Source organism: Crocodylus siamensis, chromosome 7 (genome assembly GCF_052110815.1).
Source record: "Crocodylus siamensis isolate JL-2025a chromosome 7, ASM5211081v1, whole genome shotgun sequence".
Classification (NCBI taxonomy): domain Eukaryota; kingdom Metazoa; phylum Chordata; order Crocodylia; family Crocodylidae; genus Crocodylus; species Crocodylus siamensis.
In genome coordinates, this window is record NC_143401.1 from 41711824 (window position 1) to 41731331 (window position 19508).

Consider the following 19508-nt stretch of genomic DNA (forward strand, 5'->3'; position numbering starts at 1 on the left):
TCTGGAGAGGTCTAATGTATTATGTGACAGAATAACAAAAGACTTCAGCTCCATTTTTAAGCTGAAAACAATTAAACAGTAGGATCCATAAATGACTAGGACATACCAGTTGAAATTCCTCTTCTAACTAGCAGTCTCTGAACATTTTTGCACAGAAAAAAGTGATTAGTTGAAATTGCAACATGTCCTGAAACCAGGTTGGTGTTAACTGTTCTTTAGAAAACTTTTAGAATGGCTTGATTTCTCATTTTCTTTGGTATTTTGTTCAAATTCTTCCTGTAGCCTGTTGCATATTGTGCTACATATTCTCTGGTTCAGTTTAGCCATTTGCCACATATAGGAATGCAACCACCTTCCGGCTTGGAAACTGACTGTGGGGGAGGAGGGGAGCAGGTTGCCCCCGAAACCCCACGCCCCGTTGCTAAACAGCCCGTGTTATGCCCCTTGGCACAAATTGCCAGGGCGGGAACACTCACTGTCCACAGGTGTGTCTGGAAGAAAGGCCCCGAGGCAGCTCCGTCCACTATAAAGGAGACGCTGAAGGCGGCTGGAGAAGAGGAACCGGAAGCGAGCGGCGGCGGTGCGGATGTCGGCGGGAGCACCTGGTCATGGACAAAGGTAGCCCGGAGGCATGGGAGGACCTTCTGGGGTAAGGGCAAACCGCAATGAGACCCGGGATCTGGGAAGGAACTACCCCAGCGCAGACACTGACAGTTCTGGGCCAGTGAGCCCGGCTTGGCTCGGCAGGAGCTGGCGAGCCGTATTCCTTCTAATAGGGGGGCACTCGCAGGAGGGAAGGTGCTGCCGCTGCGACGGAGAGGGGCCAGTGGACCCCGCAAGCCCTGGAGCAAGTTGATTACTTAAACAGAAACCTGAGGAGGGGTGTTAACCACACAGCGGACAGGGAAAGACCAGGGAGACCCGCAAAAAGGTCCAGGTGGCCTCCAGACTCTGGGGAATCCCTGGCTGTTAGAATTGAGTTGTTTTTGCCTGCTTTGATTTACTGATCCTGGGCACGATATCCTGACAAGGAGGCTGAGCGGACTGTTGCTCAACCCCATGGAGGTACGGGTGAGGGTGTAGGGGTGGAGGAGCCCTCGACACCTTGGGACCCCTAGGACCCAGGAGTCTCATCTGTGGACTGGCATGAACCGGATTATCAACACTGAACCAGGAGGTCATCAAAGTCGTGGCAGGAAATCTGGAGGTGTCCAGCCTGCAGAGGAGCAGCTCTGGGTAAAGTACGCTGAGGACGGTCCCCAAATCAGGGGGGTGGAGACTGCAGAGAGTAGCAGCGTCATCAGACATTCCCTTTGACAGTGACCAAAGAAGGATCAAGAATACTGGCTGTGAAGAAACTTCTGACTTCCTTCATAAAGGGCTGGGGCTTCAGATGCTTTGTGGCTACCACTACTGCAACTTGGAGATCCCTGGTTGTTCTTAGTTCTCATCTCTGGTGGGCAAAACAATTCATAATCTCCCAATTGGGTTGGCTTAGCTTTTGATGTAGAAGACACAGGTGAATCGCATGAACCAAGCGGGGTTGTGCCTGTGCCCTGTCTCCCCAGTGAAATTTCATTAGAACAGCGTGTCAGTCATCTGGCTGTGTGGACTGCATCAGGGATGTGGGGCTGTCTATGAGTTGGAGCTAGCTTGTGTCCCGCACCAGGAGAGAGGCTTGGCAGTGCCCTCCGGTTCTGGGAGGATCTGGAGTTTACAAGATGAGGAAGGCTCGGAGGCATAGGTAGTTTCAAACAGGAAAAGTTTATTTACTCATGCCCCTAAGATTACAGGTGGTGGCGGAGGCCGATATGCCATGCTTCAGTTGTGTTACAAGATATGAGTCAAGATGAGACGGTTCGGATTAAACGGGGTATACGCCGGGGGGAGCGGCGGCTGGAGAATGTTGGGTGATCAGCCAGGGGTAACTACGAGTCTGGCTTGAGTTACAGTTGAATGGCGGTCTCTCTGAACAAGGGACAGGTGCGGTTTAAATAACTTGCTGTTTAGTTTCGCTTTTGCATTAGCCAATCATGGTGTGAGTCTTTGTCTCAGCCTGGGCTTTTCCTGCCTTGCCAGCACAGCTGAACGGATGGCGGGGGAGGTTCTTTTGGTGGTTTTAGGTTTGATTGGCCATATGAGGGCGCATGTGGCACAGACATCAGTTTGACTTTTACATGCACCCTTGCCGTATGCGCACTTAAATTTGGGTGTCTTCGTCATTCAACTCATCATCAAGCGGATTAAGCGATAAGCGGGTGTATACTAAAGCAGATAAATGCATTAATTTACGTCTTAGCCATTGTAACAAACAACAACTAGGACATAATGCTACGCATAATACACTAAACACTAAAATTCCAGTAATAAACTCCCTTTTTAACCAACCAAAGTGAAGCCAATTTAATCATTTAAAACCCCACTCAGACCACTCATCGTGTTCCAACATGGAGCGGTTGATGAGGGTTTTTGCATCTTTTATGCCTTGGATTACATCAGTTAGGTTGAATGAAGTCAAATTGAAATTCAGGCAACAGTGGCTCACATTTGCAAAGACTGAGCACAGCCCACCTTTCATGGCTAAAAGGTAGTCTAGACCGAGTCAGTTGTAACACTGCTTGTTGCATATTTTTGATGTCAGCTTCAACTCGCTCAAAGCCTAACTGGGTCGAATTGGCGAGAGCTTCAATCGCTTCAGTTAGCAACACAATATGGCTCATGATGTGATTTGACTCAAAGTATGGAAAATACACGGCTCATTTGTCCCAGGTGGTCATTAATTTCCACGCGTGGTCGAGGTCGGGATCTGCCGACAGGGACAACTGTTTTTGGCGGGAGGCATGGGGGTTACTACGGGTTTTGGTAAAGAAAATCATGTCCAGGCTGTTCAAAAGAGAGGCCACTAATCTAAATGTTACATTTGGCTCGAGAATAAGGGACTGGGTGACGCAAGAGGTGTTTAGGTTAAGCCACAATCATCCTGGTGGGGTTAGGCTCATGGTAGATAATATTCCCAAGCACTGGGGAGGAAGTCTTCAGCTGCGTTTAGTAAAGTTTTCACCTTTACCCTCTTCAGTTATATTACATAAGGGGGTTTGCAGTAGCAAGCATCCTTTTCCGTCGTTGGTGTTTGAGCTATTCAGACACACTTGGGACCTGGAAGATGTGTTACTGGTTGTGGTTTGATTCATGCACCACAGTTTGAGGGTGGTTAATATAGCTAAGACAGCGCGAACACCATGGGAGAACTGGCATGGAGGCGCCTTATTGATAAGTAGGCTATGAGGATCCAGATCGGGTAAAGTATACACAGCTTGAGCCAGGGCGCCAAGCACCGAGCTGTCATTGAGGGTGGAAGTGTTTAACTGCACAGCTTTTAACAGCTGGCTTATGGGGGAGGTGCAATTTAGTGCACAGTCTGGACACTTAGGCCCAATGCATACATACAGCCAGTTAGGTATGGCATTTGTTGGAGTGAACAAAGTCTTGGCTAACACGCTAAGCGTGAGGAGCGAAAAACTGGACAGCTAGTTTGATTAAAAAGATTAACACAAAGGAGGTGACTATCCTGACAATGGGGATGACTGGCAGTTAACAACAGTTTTAAGTCGGCAGCACCCGTCAATCGGAGAAAGAACAGCTTATAGTCTGTCGCATTGGCGAGGGTGTCATCTGCGCTATCCACTTCCAGGCACTCCGCTGCTAAGATTCTGAGTGTTCTCAAGAAGGTGTTAGAGTTATTGTGGGGCAAATGGAGTAGGGTCCCACAGGAGGACAACAGCAACAGGATTGCGGCCGTCGGCATGTCGACCTAACGGCCAGCCGTCTGTTAGTTTGTACATCCGCCCCTGTAACGACAAAGACAACAAGTAACTGGACTCTTTTAACTGGTAACTTCTAACTGATTAGAACGCCTCAAAAGTCAATTATAGTGCACCAGATGGGGCCTAGATTGTCCCTGCAGTTCACAGATATAAGTGTTGGGGTAAGTGCCGGCTTCGGTGACACGTCCCGGCAGGGGGATCAGATAGAGGTCGTTGTGGGTGGGTATTGTCACTCACACGAGCGTGGCGGGCTCATAGACAGGGTTCCAGGGTGGCAGTCTGACTGGGTCATGGGGTTCCCATAACGCCTTGTCGAAGTTTAGGGAGCTTAACACTTGTGGAAGGTGCGCGTCCCAGCTTTTATAGCTTCCATTTCCACAAAGGCGTAGCTTTTAACAGTCCAGTGGAGTGTTCCATGATGCCATTGCTTTGCGGGTGGTACAGAAAATTAAGATGCCAGCTAATGTTGTTTTCCACTGCGAATTTGGCGAGTTGGCAACTATTAAATGGCGGTCTGCCATCAGACTGTATCTGTTGTGGGTACTTCCACTATTGTCCTGCTTGACGGAGTGCATGGACGACGTCTTGGGCATGGGACTTCGAGAGTGGTATTGCAGCTAGTTGGCATGTCCTGAAGTCAACTACGATGAGACCCTTAGGTTTTTGGTGAGCTTCTGGGAGCGGACCGAGGAGGTCTATTTGCCACACCTGACGTATCGTAGGTGTGCTTTTCGTACTTGACGCTATGCTGCAGTTTGTCACAGCTACAAGCAAGGTAGTGGTGCGTTGCTTCATCCCAAGTTTCAGGTCGGACTTCTCTGGTTTCTCCTCCTGCTTGTTTCCAGCAGGCGTGCGCCTTGCGCTTCCCAGGGTGGTTCCAGAACTCGTGCAACCAATGAACTAGGTGGTCACCATTTGGTGGTAGGTCCTCAGAAGCTATGTCAACACACAGGGGGTCTTGTAGTCAACGGTCAATGAATGCGTGTACTGGGTCTGTGTCGGGTTGGTGGGAGTTGGTGTGTTTTATTAGCGGAAGCTGGACGAATTGGTCGAACATCTGAAATATGCACTCAAATACGTACTTGTTCTTGGTGGGTTCGGCATTTCCGGTGTGTGACCGCCGGACTGGGGGGGGTCCTCCCCGTGGGTAGCCGCCTGAGGATGAAGGGCCGTCGCTGCTCACTCTGGGATACCGCTGACTCGGAGTAGGTGTTAGGTCATCCAGTCCCTGCCCTGGTTCTCGCCCGCCATGACTTGTTAGGTTCAGTAGGGCGGTTCCTGGTCACTCCACAGCCCGGGATCCCTGGTGGTCACGTTGCGGGGCTCCGCCACCCCTGCACCCCGACCTCACGCCTCCTCAGGTAGGTCCCCTTCTAACAGATATCCCGGCTACCTGTCCTGAGGCCGGTCGCCTCGGCGGCCCGGCCGACTCTTATCTTCAGGCTCCTTGTGCCCTGGGTGTCCTGGGACCAGGTCCCGGCCAAGACGGGGTTTCCACTACGGGCCCCTGGCCAGAACTCCCTGGCTATACTCCCTGACCGGGGTTCCTCCTTTAACGGAAAAGAACCTGAAAACTAAAGCTAGGTCTCCACAACCCTACTAGCTAGGTCTTTAGTTTGGACCTTCCTAGGTCCCCTACAGCAACCCTTATCTTGGTCTCTGGCCATAGGTGGCTGACAACAGCCTCCGCCCAGCTGCGTCACCTCGGCGCCCTCCCGGGCCCGATCCTCCCTGGAGGTACTGCCTTCCGGTGCCAGTGCCCCAACCCCGGACCTGTAAGTCCAATGCGCCTCCGGTTCGCAGTCCCAGAACACTTCGCCGCTGGATCCCTTGTCCTCAGAGTCCATCTGCCGCTCTTCGCCTGTTGGGCTGGGGCTGGCCACCGCTGATGTTCTCCCCTCTGCTTGGGTAGGCTCCAGCTCCCCGCCGGGGTCCCCGTTTCACCTTCAGGGAGGTCAGCCGCTCAGCTATGGTTGCTGTTCTTTATCCCTCGGACCGGGCGGGTGGCAGGTCGTCCATTCCAGGCCCTCCTTGACCCTTCTCTTGAGGGGTTCAGGGCCCGTCCCCCTTTGGGGGCCTCGCTTTCGGTGGCTGCGAGGTTGCCAGCTCACTCCACCCTGGGATCCTCTGCCTCAGCGGGTGTGAGGCTCCTTCCTGGATCCCTTGCCTCGGCGGGTGTGAGGCTCCTCCCTAGATCCCGCGCCCATCCTTCCTTGGCGGCCGCTTTTATCGCTGGTGTCTGACTGCCGGCACCGGCGCTGACTTCTGGCTGCGCCGGTGTAAACAAGCGGCGGATGTCCCGCTCGGGCTCTGCTGCTGCCGTGGGTGGATCCCGTTCCGGCTCCCCGGGACACGGTGACTATGCGGTAGATGTATTGGCTGTCAATTATGAGTGCTGAGTCCGGTTTGACGCCATCATGGTACTTGAGGCAGTGTCTTACCAGTTCTCGAAAGCCCTTCAGTTATAGCATCTGGGCATTGTCATCGTCTGTCCCAGCCCATATTGGGGTGCAACTGCATGGTTTGCAATGGAACCCGTAGGCTCCCCCATCTTTGGTGGAGCTGTCTGACGCCATCCAGCCATCTTCTATAGTTCCATACAGACGAGGTTGGCTGGTCGTGGTGGGATTAGGACTGGTGTCTTGCTGGTCCCAGTTGTACCAGTCGTAGTGATGCTAAAGGACTAGGCGGGTCCAGGTTTTGCTATCACCTTGGAATGTAGGCTCAGGGCATTCCGGGTCTAACAACGGTAACAGTGAAGTGCCTAGGGAACAGACTTTCTGGAATACATGGAAGCATGCTGAAGGGCTAACAAATGCTTACCGTTGATCCCATATCGGTGTTGGGTTGCTTGCAAAGTTTTATGTGCACAGTGAACAAGTTGGCCTTGCTCGTTGTGAATCGATACGAAGATGTGCGTGTCCGTACAACTGGCTTGGACTTTGAGCCGGGACGACGGATTCCACGCCACTAGGGATGTGGTCGCTAGAGCAGGCGAAAGACACTGCAGGTCACGCGCATCTTTTGGAGTCCATGGTGATGACTTGCATGCCTTGTTGTGAATTTGGGACTGAATGCACGCCAAGATAGGCAGATGTTTGAGGTTAATGAAGTGGTGTCGTCAACAGAGTTCCCCAAGCAGCTGTTGAAAGTCTTGTTTGCTCTCTGGTGGATTTTTCAGCCAGCGCGTGAGTGGCGGACCGTCGCTGGACAGCACGCGGAATTGGTTTTCATCAAGCTCGAATCCCAAAAAGGCTATTTGAGTCTGTGGCGTGAGCTGGGATTTCTTATCGTTTACTGTCCACCCGTACTCGGTGAGGTGACGTACAAGCTCTTGAGCTGTGGTATCGGCCTGTTCATCGGAGCCTATGATTGCCAGGTTGTCAATGTAGCTCCAGACTTTGACATCGGGATGGGGGTTTCGAAAGTTTGCGAGAGTATCAGCAATGGCACTACATGCAAGAGCGGGTGCGTTACAGTAGTCTTGTGGGCAGACTTTCCATTTGAACATCCGCCCGTAGACAGCCATGTTGAGGATGCCAAGGTGATCATCGATGCTGATCGAATAGAACATGTCCTTTAAGTCAACGGTGGCGCCCCACCATTTCACAGCTTGGTGTAGTCACGTCTGTGACAGTGTTTCGGGGAGAGACAAAGCATACGGTGTAGCGAGCAGAGAACAGCGCTTATTGGCCTCGCGATAGTCGATGACTAGGCGTACAGCTCCTGGTTGGTGAGCTTTAGCGAGGCCGCATCCAGAGGACAGGAAAGTTGAGGTGGTGATGGGAGTGATTTTCCCTTCATTTTGCAAGTGTTGGAGTAAAACCTTTAGGGGGTCACAGAGCGGTTCCTTTGTTGGGATGGGTTGGTACCTCCAGGGCCTTGTAGATTAGTGATGGGATGTGCAGTAGACTTGCAGTGGTGACAGGCAGTGCGGCAGCGACTTGGTGCTTAAGCTGCAGTTGACGCAGGCCGGGCATCCCTAGGAGATTTATGTCCCCTAAAATGGCCGTAAGGGGTTTTTCCTCTCCTTTTACCCAAAAGTGCACAACTCGGGTCTGTTTCATTTCATTCAGGCCTCAAACGAACATGGTAGCCTTGGCAGGTACATGCGGGACGTCAGGGCAAATGACATTGACCTGAGCGCTAGTATCCAGAAGGAACCGTACATCGTGGGGTTGTTGCAAGAGCTGGGGGTGATAGACGGTAACATGGCTATAGATTCAGGAGTCGTCGGTGGCTGCGATGCCGATGGCTACGGTTGTTTTTTTTGATGACCGTTGTTGGGCCAGTTAAAGCCAAGTTTTGCCACTAGTTGTTGTTGTTCTGCATCACTAAGTTTTCTGATAGCAGCTTTGCTTAGGCCAGAATGGTGCAACAGGAATCCAAACATAGCCCGTTCGTGAGGGCTACGCTGTGTCCTTGGAGGTGGGTACGCAGTAGCGAGGAGTTCAGGTTAATGTGAGAGCTGCTGGGGGCAGCTTATGGCACGGATGGCTGGACTACTAGAGGGTTGCTGTAGGCCAGAAACTTTAGGTTGGTAGGTGGTAAGCTGTGAGACGGGATTTCCAACGGTTCCAGCTAACATCAGCTGCAGTGAAACTTTATGCGGACCACCGTGAACTTCAATCACTGCTTCTTCCTCAGTGCGGACAGGAACTGCCGCTGGGTCAGCATGATAGCACTGCGGCCACACCCCGGCCCATTGGATTTGGGTCATTCCCGGGCCTGGGTGGTACATGGGGTCCCAACTGCAGTATAACATCCTTGCGATCGTGTCTAGCAGGGCGTCAGGGTCGAAGTGGTCGTTGCCCAGGCAGTCATGCCACTTGTATGCTATGTGGGGGAGATGTGCAGCAGGGAGAGCCAGGAGCAGGATGGGTCAGTTGGTGTTCTGCTGAGCCTGCCCAATGTTGCTTACATTACCTTGGCTCCACTGGGGGGTGCGCGATAGGGTGGTGCACTCGGGCAAGTCTATTCACTCGTACCCAAATGCGAGGACCAACCTCCCCAACCACGCAATGACGGGCTCCTGCTGTTGAATTTGAGTTTCATCTACCAAGTCTCTTATCTCTGGGCACATGTGTGTGTACCAGACTGTCATTGTGTGCTGATTTCTGTGCGGGTCGACCGTTGTTTTGGCAAGAACTACAGGGAGCGCCTCTGGCGGATCTCCACCTACCGCCGGTTTCTTGAGTGGGAGCGGCGGATAAATCTTAGGAGGTTCTCTACGCTCACTTTCATATGGAGGGGGTGCTGTTGGTGGTGGATTGGCCTCCTCGGGGGTTGGCACGTTGCTTGGCTCTGCGAGCGGCGGAGTGGCGCCCTCCCCCTCTTGTACCTCGTCACGCCCCGGTGAGCTAGTGTCTCCACTTGAGCTCCCAAGTCCGCATTTTCACGGAGAAGACCCATGTACTCATGGAACAGGACATTTAACATCTTGCCTTTATCCCATTTTGGACCACCCCACTTAGTGGCAGTGCGTCCATCAGATTCAAGGGCTTTGCGGCACTGCGTTAACAGTTCGTGTCCGCAGGACCCTTCCTTCAGGTTGGGGCAGTTGAACTTGTCTGAAGGGGTGCTCTCCCCTCCCTCCTTGATGTGTTGTATGCATCGGGCAAATTCTTGTGCCAGAGTCAGGTTAGGAGTGCCCATGGGCTTGACTCTCGCAAGGCTTAGCGTAGCGCAGGCCTCACGGGGGCAAAATATTACTTTGGGATGGCTCATAAAGCACCCGAATGTGGAGGGTGCGAGATTCATGCTCCACTCCTTTCCCCCGTCTGTGAGTGAGAGGTAACCCGACACCTCCCTACCCCCGGGTAGGCTGCCAGCCTGGTGGTAAGCTATATGGGCCCACAGATCATCGGGGCACTTCAGCGGTCGCCTGCTGGTGGACCACGGGCAGTGGCAGATTAAATTGCCCCGCATCTTTTCATCATCTCCACCAGATCCTGTTCGTGACACCATGTCCCACACTGGAAGAGGGGCTTGGCAGAGCCCTCCGGTTCTGGGAGGATCTGGAGTTTACGAGATGAGGAAGGCTCGGAGGCATAAGTAGTTTTAAACAGGAAAAGTTTATTTACTCACGCCCCTAAGATTACAGGTGGTGGTGGAGGCCGATATGCTGTGCTTCAGTTGTGTTACGAGATACGAGTCAAGATGAGACGGTCCGGATTAAATGGGGTATACGCCTGGGGGAGCGGTGGCGGGAGAATGTTGGGTGATCAGCCCGGGGTAACTACGAGTCCAGCTCGAGTTACAGTCAAATGGCGGTCTCTCTGAGCAAAGGACGGGTGCGATTTAAATAACTTGCTGTTTAGTTTCACTTTTGCATTAGCCAATCATGGTGCAAGTCTTTGTCTCAGCCCGGGCTTTTCCTGACTTGCCAGCACAGTTGAAAGGATGGGGGTGGGGTGGGGTTTCTTTTGGTGGTTTTAGGTTTGATTGGCTATATGAGGGCGCATGCAGCACAGATATCAGTTTGACTTTTATAGCTTGCAGGTCTCATTTGGTGTGGGCATTGACACTTCACACCTCACACGCTGCTTCCAGTGTTTGTGCCAGCACTAGCTCCAGACACCACATACAGGATGTACTGGCTCTGGCCTGCACATGGGGCCAGTGCAGGGCCTGCGCTGTACACAATGCATGGAGCTGGTCAGGGTTTGTGCTACACATGGTGCAGGCCAGTCTGGAGCATGTGCTGCATGTGGCACCTGTACTGGACCCATACTGCATGCTGGGTCTGGCATACGAGGCTGGTTTCTGGGCCTGATCCTGACTGGTCCCAGATCCAGCACGCAGGGCTGGGCTGGTATGGGCATTGCATGCAACATGTAGTGTCCCAAATGGCCCTGCATGTGCATCAGCCTTGGTCCCTGTGTATCATATGCAGTGCATGCTGGCCCCAGCTCAATGAAACACACAGGGCTGGTCAGGGGTGCATGCTGCATCTTGCCTCTGTGTGTTGGCTCAGGCATGGGGGACCAGTCTGTGGGTCTGATCCAAACTGGCACCAGATCCAGTGTGGAGGGCTGGTTTGGTACTGGTGCAATGTGCAACGTGACCCAGACTGGGCCCTCATGCTGTATGCAGTGCGCGCTGGCTCCATTGGCTGCGACAAACAGGCTCCATGCACTGTGCGCAGCATGGTGGGCTGGAACCAGCACGTGCTGCATGCTGTGCATGGAGACCCACAGGCAGCACGGTGGGCTGGGTAATAGGGCTCCACAGTCCTAAATATCCCAGAGCTTCTCACAGGCTCTGATTTGGATGTCCTTTTTTGGTGTATGCTTGGGGCCACTGGGAGTTAGCTATATTGCCTCATCTTGAAATGAGATAGCAGAAATGGCATGGAGGTAGTGCAGACTTGTCCTTAGGAAGTAAAGGCAAGTTCTTTCTTTCTCCCTTTTCTTCTGCCTTTATGGTTTTAAGGTGTTCTCTTGTAAACTGTCCCTCCCTCACCCCATTCTATCAGTCCTGCAGACACTCAACTTGCCTCTGTTCCCTGCCCTGTATAGTAATAAAAATACAAATAAAACTAGGCATTGGACGTTTTTTGTTTGGGACTGTAACCTTCTCTATTTTTGATGCACATTTTGCTGAAAACCTTTAAAGAGCTTTTCCTACAATTTCTGTTTCTGAAGAGGAAAAATATGGAATGAAATAAAAATTTTAAAGTTCATAAATAAGAGCAAAATAGAAACTTAGTATTTTTTCCCCAGCTCAGCTCTATTTTTAACCTTTGGAACTGATATCTTTATCATTAGTGGACTATTTACTTTGAACACTTCTGAAATGTACTGTGATATCTCTTGAATATAAATGTTCTGGAAAGTGATACATAGTGTATAAAGTACTTGACATTTAAAAATTTGCTCAGAAAGGTGAATGGATTAAAATGTTAATTTGGTACAATGGTTTTTCATGGTGATAAATTCTAAAGGTCTTTTGCTCACATTTTCAGGTCAGGAAACAGTTTGATTATTGAAATTTTAAAAAAACCCCGTACATAATGCATCAGTAACATATGACTTCAAAGAGAACTTTCTGAGAGCAAAGTCTTAATCTGCCCACACCAGTGCCTTCTTATTGGGAATAGGAGATGGGGAATTGGGGAACTGTATTGCTTGAAGGATTAGTGAAGAGATTCAAAGTCTTCCACTTTCACAGTTGGTCATTAGTCTGAATCATTATCATTAACTGGCTGTTCAGTGATTTATTGGTAATTTCAGTTCCCTCCCTAGTGGGAAGATGATAGAATCTTAATGAACAGTAATGTGGGCTTGGGTCAGGGCAAAACTTGGAGCGAATATTGTGAAACTTCCTGATGGGGATCTATCCAGGTTTCACAATAGTCTTCCAAGAGAAGTGGTAGAAGTCCAATCAGTTTGCTTGTTTAACCAGTCTACATATTTACTTCTTTTAGGAAGACTGAAAATTATGTGAATCGTAGGCTCTTTCTTCTACCATCACAGGCAACCAAATCTGATAACCCCTTTGTAAACTGATCAGGCTCTCTTTTAAACTTTATTTTGTACAATGCTATAATTGGAAAGCTATTCCAAAACCTCACTCCTCTTATGGTCAGAAACATTCTAAATTTTAGCCTAAATTTATTCATGGCTAGTTTATACCCCTTTGGTCTTGTACCAATTAAGTTCCTGAGTTTAAACAGCTCTTCCCTTTCCCTGCTGTTAAACCTACCTGATGTGTATATATAGAGTAGAACCATATTCCTTTTGATCCCAATTTTCTAGATTAAGCAAGCCAAAATCTTTCAGCTGCCTCTTGCAGGATGGGTTCTTTGTCCTCTTGATCATCCTAGTAGCCCTTCTCTGCACTTGTTCCCGGCTGATTTCATTTTTCTTGAAAATGAATAATCAGAAGGATACCAGTGACCAATGCAGCATACTTAGGCATTTGAAATATCTCTTTTGATGTATCTGTGAATCAGATTTGCCTCTCTCATGGCCATATCACCCTGGATGGTCTTAATTGTGCTCTGATCAATCAAAAGGGCCAAGTTTGTTATTGTTTCTAAGTGATGAGCTCCCAGCAGGCATAATCATCACCATATTTTCTCACATACCACCTGCACCTTTTCTCTTAAAAAAAAAAAAAACTGCTGGAAATTTGATTATGCACTATAAGTGAGGAAATACGGTAGCAGCAGGTTCTGCTGCTTAAGCTTCTGCCCAGAGAAAATGAAAGTAACTCTGTAGACAATCCATAGGGAACAGAACAATATACAGGCTGCACTCCCTAGCTGCTGCTACTCAATCACAACAAGGAAAGATCTTTTTTTTCCCTTGCTTTTGAAAAGCAAGGTGTATATTTTATTCTAGGGCATGTTGTCTGCAAAATAGTACAGTAGTCCCTACAGCACTTTGTGCTGTTCACTTGCATCACATTTCTGTTACTCCAGTCTTCAAGGTCATCCAGTTAGTTCTTTATGAGATTCTGGTTCTCTTCTACATTAACCTTTATGTCCTCAGTAACTTTCACTGCTACTTCCTCTGCCATGGTTATTAATATTAAATAATATTAATTAATATTAAACAAGACCAGTTCTAAGACTGATGGAACTCCACTAGTAGCCTCCCTCCAGCTTGCTAGGTTGTGTTGAAAGGGGAGCCTTTCATTTTCCCGCTGTATAGCTCCTTTATTCATCACCTGACTTCTGTACTAATCGTAATATCCATCTTAATTTTTAACCTATCTTCTAACCTTGCAGCCTGTTTTCCAGTGGCATTCCCTTGCTTCTGTGATTCTCCCCAGCCTTTCATTATGGTGCTTCATCCTGAATCCCCTGATCCTTAGAGATCCAGGACAAGATATCTTGGTTCAGCTCAAGTTCTAGGACTATTGAAAAGGGAAGTTATTCAAATCTGGATCTGTAGGATCAGATTCTTTGCTATTGTAAGTATACCTTCACTGCTTCATGTTTTTTTTTAATGCTGAAAATCTGATCTGCAGTTCTGTGCTCTTTTATGAGTCATATTCCTCAGAGCCCTTGGCTTCTATCCCAAACTGAAAATGCTCTTGTTTTTTTAAATATTAACACAGTCTTCTCAGTTGTCTCCACATGACAGAACTCTTATGGTGGCCATATTGAATCTTACCTAGATTGTTCTTATTATGCTTTTCATACTACTATCATTATTTGGTCTGTATTTGCTCACTAACATTTTATTTTACAATCCAGTTAAGTTCAGCTGTTACTTTATGTCTTGGAGATAATGGGTTTTAATGTATGAATGTAACTGACAACACAGTGGAATCTATACCTCTAATATGATATATCTTATCTTTTAATGCAGCCCAGCCCATTAAGTACCACATCAAACTCTTTATTATATATCTTACATCCTGTTCAGTAGAAAATGTATATACCCATTTAAACATCTGTATCTGTAGACTGAAACTCATACAGTGCTTCCTGTATCATACAGTGCTTCCTGTACCACCATTTCAATGACAGATCACCACAGCATTTGTGGTTTTGTTTTGCAGGCTCATTTTGATGTCAAACGTGCTTCAATAAAACAAGCTTAGCTTCTTTCTTTTCACCCTCTCCTCTCCCCACATTTTTTTTTACCCTCGCTGTGTCAAATCTTTGTACAATAGCTGATATACAATATATTTTGATTGATGTCTGGGTTTAAAACTTGTTTATTCCAGTGTCATAAATCTCACACTTGTAGAATTTTGCTTCATATACATACTGAACAAAATCTCTGTCTATATCCTCATTGGAGCTTTGTCCTCCAGCTGTAAGTTCATGAACATATACTGCTTTTCTATTTTTTTAGATACATGTTAAGAATGACAAGCTCTTGCTAAATGCCCCTTTCTTTTTGTAAGGGGCCTTTTGTGCATGTGCGTGTTTGCATATTTACAATTGCTTTCATAGCTAATAAAAAATAAATAAATTGCTCTTCTCTGCTGTTCATCTAACCTTTTATTCTGCCTTTATCCTTGTTTTGACTTGGGATGTGAAGATCTTGAAAACCTTGTTAAATACTGTCAGAGGGTAATGGCACGGTATAGCCCCGAAAGGCAAAAGGGGAATCCCGGGACCCAAAACAAGGCCAGGAAGATGAGGGGAGAAGAAAAAAAACCCAATGATCTCCTTACCTGCATCTGATGACACAGAAGAACCAGAAGTGGCTGCAGGACCCACACGGCTGATTATCTGCATCTTTTTAAAACTGCGGCCAGCTGTGATCAATAATGATCGGAGCCGGTGCAGGGGCATAAAGAGCGCCCCGAGAGAAGAGGAAAGGGAGGGAGACAGCTGGAGCAGAGCCATGAGGGGAGGCACTCCTGGGGCCCCACTTGGAGGCAAAGAAGGGGCCAGTGGCTAGCCATGAGGCAGGAAGACATCCCTCAACTGCGGGAAGGAGAATGCCCAGGGAGAGGCAGCAGATGCCCGGGCTCGTGACAGCGGAGCCAGATATAAGGATTTGGGGACAGAATCCGGTGATATGAGCCACCCCGAAGAGAGGGGAATGGAAGAAGACCTGGCAATCCAGGTGGGATTAGCATGGGTTTGGGGAGTACCCCAGAGTCCATCCCAGCAGGGAACCGGGAGTACAAGGAGCGAGAGGGGTTGCAGAGTACGGGATTCTGCCGGGCGGAGCCACTCGGTGAGGGACTGAGTGAAGAAGGAACCAGAGTGGCTGGGAGCAGCCCCAGGTGGCACTTAGAAAAGTACAGCAACCAGCTAGAGGGCATGCTGTAGACAGGGTTAAGCAGGGAGAGGATTTTCTCTGGGCCAGAGAGGCCAAACTTTAATTTGTAGCCCGGGAGACTTACAGGTAGTGTTTTCTTTGAGTTATGTGCTAAGTGGCCCACTGTTGGATGGTCAGGGAGGAAGCCTCAGAAGGATTCCCTAACCAGCTGGGTCTAGAGTCAGGACAAGCCTGCGGATTCACCACTAAGTACCCCTTGGAATCGCAAGATGAGGGTCGGGCCCAGGAATCATCAGTAACTCGGCGTGGCTGGGTATTAGGGTGAGGTGTAGGGAAGGGCACGCAGAAGACCATCACCCCAAGAGTCCCAGCTCTGGAGAAGCTTTAGTAGTTGGCCCCTCCACTGAAAATTTACGAGCAAAGTCGTGGCAGGTGACTACTCCTAAGACCTATCCAAAATAGAAAATTCCAGGGATGAGGCGACAGAGAAGCCCACACACCAGAGGCAGAGCAGCGCAAGACCTAATGTTCGAAGCCCGCCGGTTACAAATACCTATTGTTAATTTTAAAGTCCATTTTTTTCGTTACCTTTGCTCTTAGATGTGGCTTCAGTCAGTATGCAAGAGAGGTTCTTAGTGTTTGATATTTAATTAGTCTGTTAGCTGTTCAAATTCATCTAACTTTTAGCTTTTAGACAGGTCTATCGCAAAATGATGAATCCTCTTGTCTGAGTCCAGAAAATTTACTTTTTCCATCTATTGCCCTGCCTTGTTCTTGAATTTTTATTTATTTATTTTGTTCTGCAGTTTTTGTTCCCTTTCATATTTCAGTGAAATACATTTTAGAACTATTTTCATTCTTGGCCTTTCATATGTAGTAGTACAGAGGGTTTCTCTCTCTCTCTCTCCATTCACTTTTAAGAAAACTTATAAGTACCAAAGGCCTCCCCCTCCTCCACTATATTCCCTTTTAGACTGACAGATTCAGATTGGAGCAAATGAAACTTCTTTGGCAAAGACCTAGCTATCTAGTGACACCATGAGGTTGCATAGGATTGTGAGTAAGAAACTGAAGTTTACAAAGGTCAAGACTTCTGTCATGATTTTCTGATTTAAAGTGGTTGTTGCCTTCCAAGTAAAGATTCAGCTAAGTTTGCTTCTCTCTTTCTCTAAAATTTAGCTATTGAGAAGTTGGGTCTTTTTTAAGTTGCTTTTACTTCAGCACAAAAATTGTGCAACCAGGAGTTTTGTCCACAGAATCTCACTGTTGCACCATACTCTGACACAGGTGATTTGGATGGATCCTGCCTCTATCTCTAAATATGACTAGCTGTTCTGTAGATCTTTTTTCCTAGCATAACCAGAAACCTATGAAGGGGTGCATGCAGAGAAAGAGGAATCAGTGGCTTAGTAGGTATATTCAAAGGGTGCTAAAAATATACCTGACTAAAAATAACTAAAAAGAAAAACTGAATCCTTCTTTTGGTTTCTTTCTATCTTGGATTCCTCCTATTTACAGAGAATGAAGCAATAAAAGCCTATTTTTTCTGGTTGAACTCCTGTGTACACAAAGCTTGCAATCAAAGTTTTCCTCTCATTCCACACCACTGCTTAGCAAGCTTGACGGACTTCAGTGCAGATTTCCCATTAGCAATCCACCAAGTTTGGGGAAGAAAACATGGGATTTGGATACTTCCTGGATCCATTTCCATCACAACCCCTCCTCTATCAAGCTTGAAGCATACATTATGCCTGAGGAAGTGCTACTCATGGCTTTTCATGTATGAAGAACCTATAGTGGAAACTGCCTCCAGCCCACATGCTGCTGCCTTTGGATTGTGCTGTTACTGACAGAAGTGGAAGAAATTACAGAGGGTACATTTTTGTGGAGTAACGCAGTGCTGTACAGACACCCACACTGAATTGGACCCTGTAGCAAGTTGTGTTCCAGAGGCAGCTATGATGCCTCCTGGTGGCCATGCAACCCCTGCCCTGGCTCTAGGGTACTGTCGCCTTCTTCTTGCCTGCTATGCTTTGATGTAACTATTGAATGCTAGAAAGGGAGGTTGCCTAAGGGTATTATAGCAAGCCCTCAGTTCTCCTGACAGCCATCAAGTCCCACTCAGACTCCAGTGGTCTCAGTCCTATTTCGCACTCAGTGGGCCCTCTTGACTGGCCTGTGGCCCTCAAGGTACTTATAGCCATAAGGGCTATTCACAGTTTCTGACCTCCCTTACAGCCATGCCTATACCTCACAGGTGTTACCAATTAACGATTGGGGGAGGGTGGGAACTTGGCCCCCAATCCAATAGCAGGCTACCTCAGGCCTCCTATACCCTTGCTGAGGCCTCAGCCTTCTCAGCCTCTGGCCCTTTCCTTTCACTGGTTCTTTTAGCCTAGACCCACTGTGCCTGACCAAGCTTTGGGACCCTGGCCCTCATTCTTGCCCAGTTTGGGCTATAGCAGCTTGCTCCCTGCCCCTAGTAGGCTTAAGCCTCATGTCTCCTTGCCACCCTGAGACCTCCAAACCTCCCCTACAGTCCCAAACCCTCAAAACTCCAGCCCACTAATAAAACTCAAACAAAAATGATAAGTACTCTAGCTATAACTAAATCTTTAGCCAATTGACTATAAACCAAAAACTCCTCCCTAGCCTTGGGTCTTAGCCAGCTGCTAGTCCTCAGCCCTTCACTTGCTGTCTCCAGGAATAGCATGCTTACTGTCCATCTCCTAGCAACACAAATCTTACTGCAGAGCTTTTCCCTTTTTGGCCTCCAGGGCCAGAATAATTTCCCTGGCTTTGGACCTGGCTTTTCTCTCTCCCAGGCCCTGCCCCTTTTTGGTCCGGTGACTCCAGAGGTACCTTCTAATTAGATTTACTGACTGGTCTCCATGGCAGCCTACCTGGAGCAGTCCCTTCTCTCTCCTGCAGAGCTCCAGCCTATAGTCCTACTGCAAGCAGTTAGCACTGCAGTATGTCAGAGCAAAATTTTGATTAAATGCTGCCAACACAGAAGACTGAGACTGACATGCACGGTTTGACTCTGTGAGTGGAAAGTTCCACGGCTCACCCGGCCCTTGCTCCTTGGGTGACCTACTTTCCCCACAGACACATGCTCAGACTGTGTCAGCTTCTGACTGAGAGCATGCTCAGTCAGAACCTGACATGAGGTAATCTGGCTAGAAATTTCTCTGTGGAGAGCGTTCTGATTGGCCACTAAATTCAAATAAAAGTTCAGTGAGCCCCTCCCTCAGGGGGAGATCCCGTTAGCTGGAGACAGAGGCTGGTGCTGCAGGGACTCTCTCAGTCAGGCTTTAGGGCCTATCGATCTCCTCCTTCGCTTGGCGTTTCATGTTGCTTGTGTTGTTGAATTGTGGTTTTGACTCTACTTACCTGGCTTCCGACCTACCTTGGCACTGACTAGCGACTGCGATTCCGGATCACCCGTTGGACTTTGGTTGCAACCTTGGCTCGACTTACCTGGTTTTGACCTCGGCTTCCAATACCACTGCTTCTCGTCATTGTCCTACGGGACTGGTGTCACGCGACTCACCGTGTGCAGCGTGTTACAGTTTACATTTTGTTGTTTGTTTATGCCCTTTTATGAGCTGTTGACCAGCCCTGGGACTTATCTGACAGGCTTGCCCTGTTGGTGAACCTCGTGGGCCAACAGACCCCTTTGTTTGTTAATAGTTTGTATTCGTTCTGCAACTGTAACTGAAGAAAGCAGCTCTGTGCCTCCACTTCAAAGCATGAGTAATAAACCCTCTTAATTGAAACCATTATGATTCCGTCCCACTCAGACTCCATTGCCAAAACTCCCGCCTGTTCCATGTCCAATCCGCCACCACCCGGCCGCCCCACCGTGACACCGTGAGCTTGGCTCCCCAGCTCCGGGACACAGTAGGTTTTCTACAGCTCACATAAGCATTGCCCTATTGTTAAACTGCAGAGCAACTAGCTTTGCAGTAAGTACTCATAGTTCTTA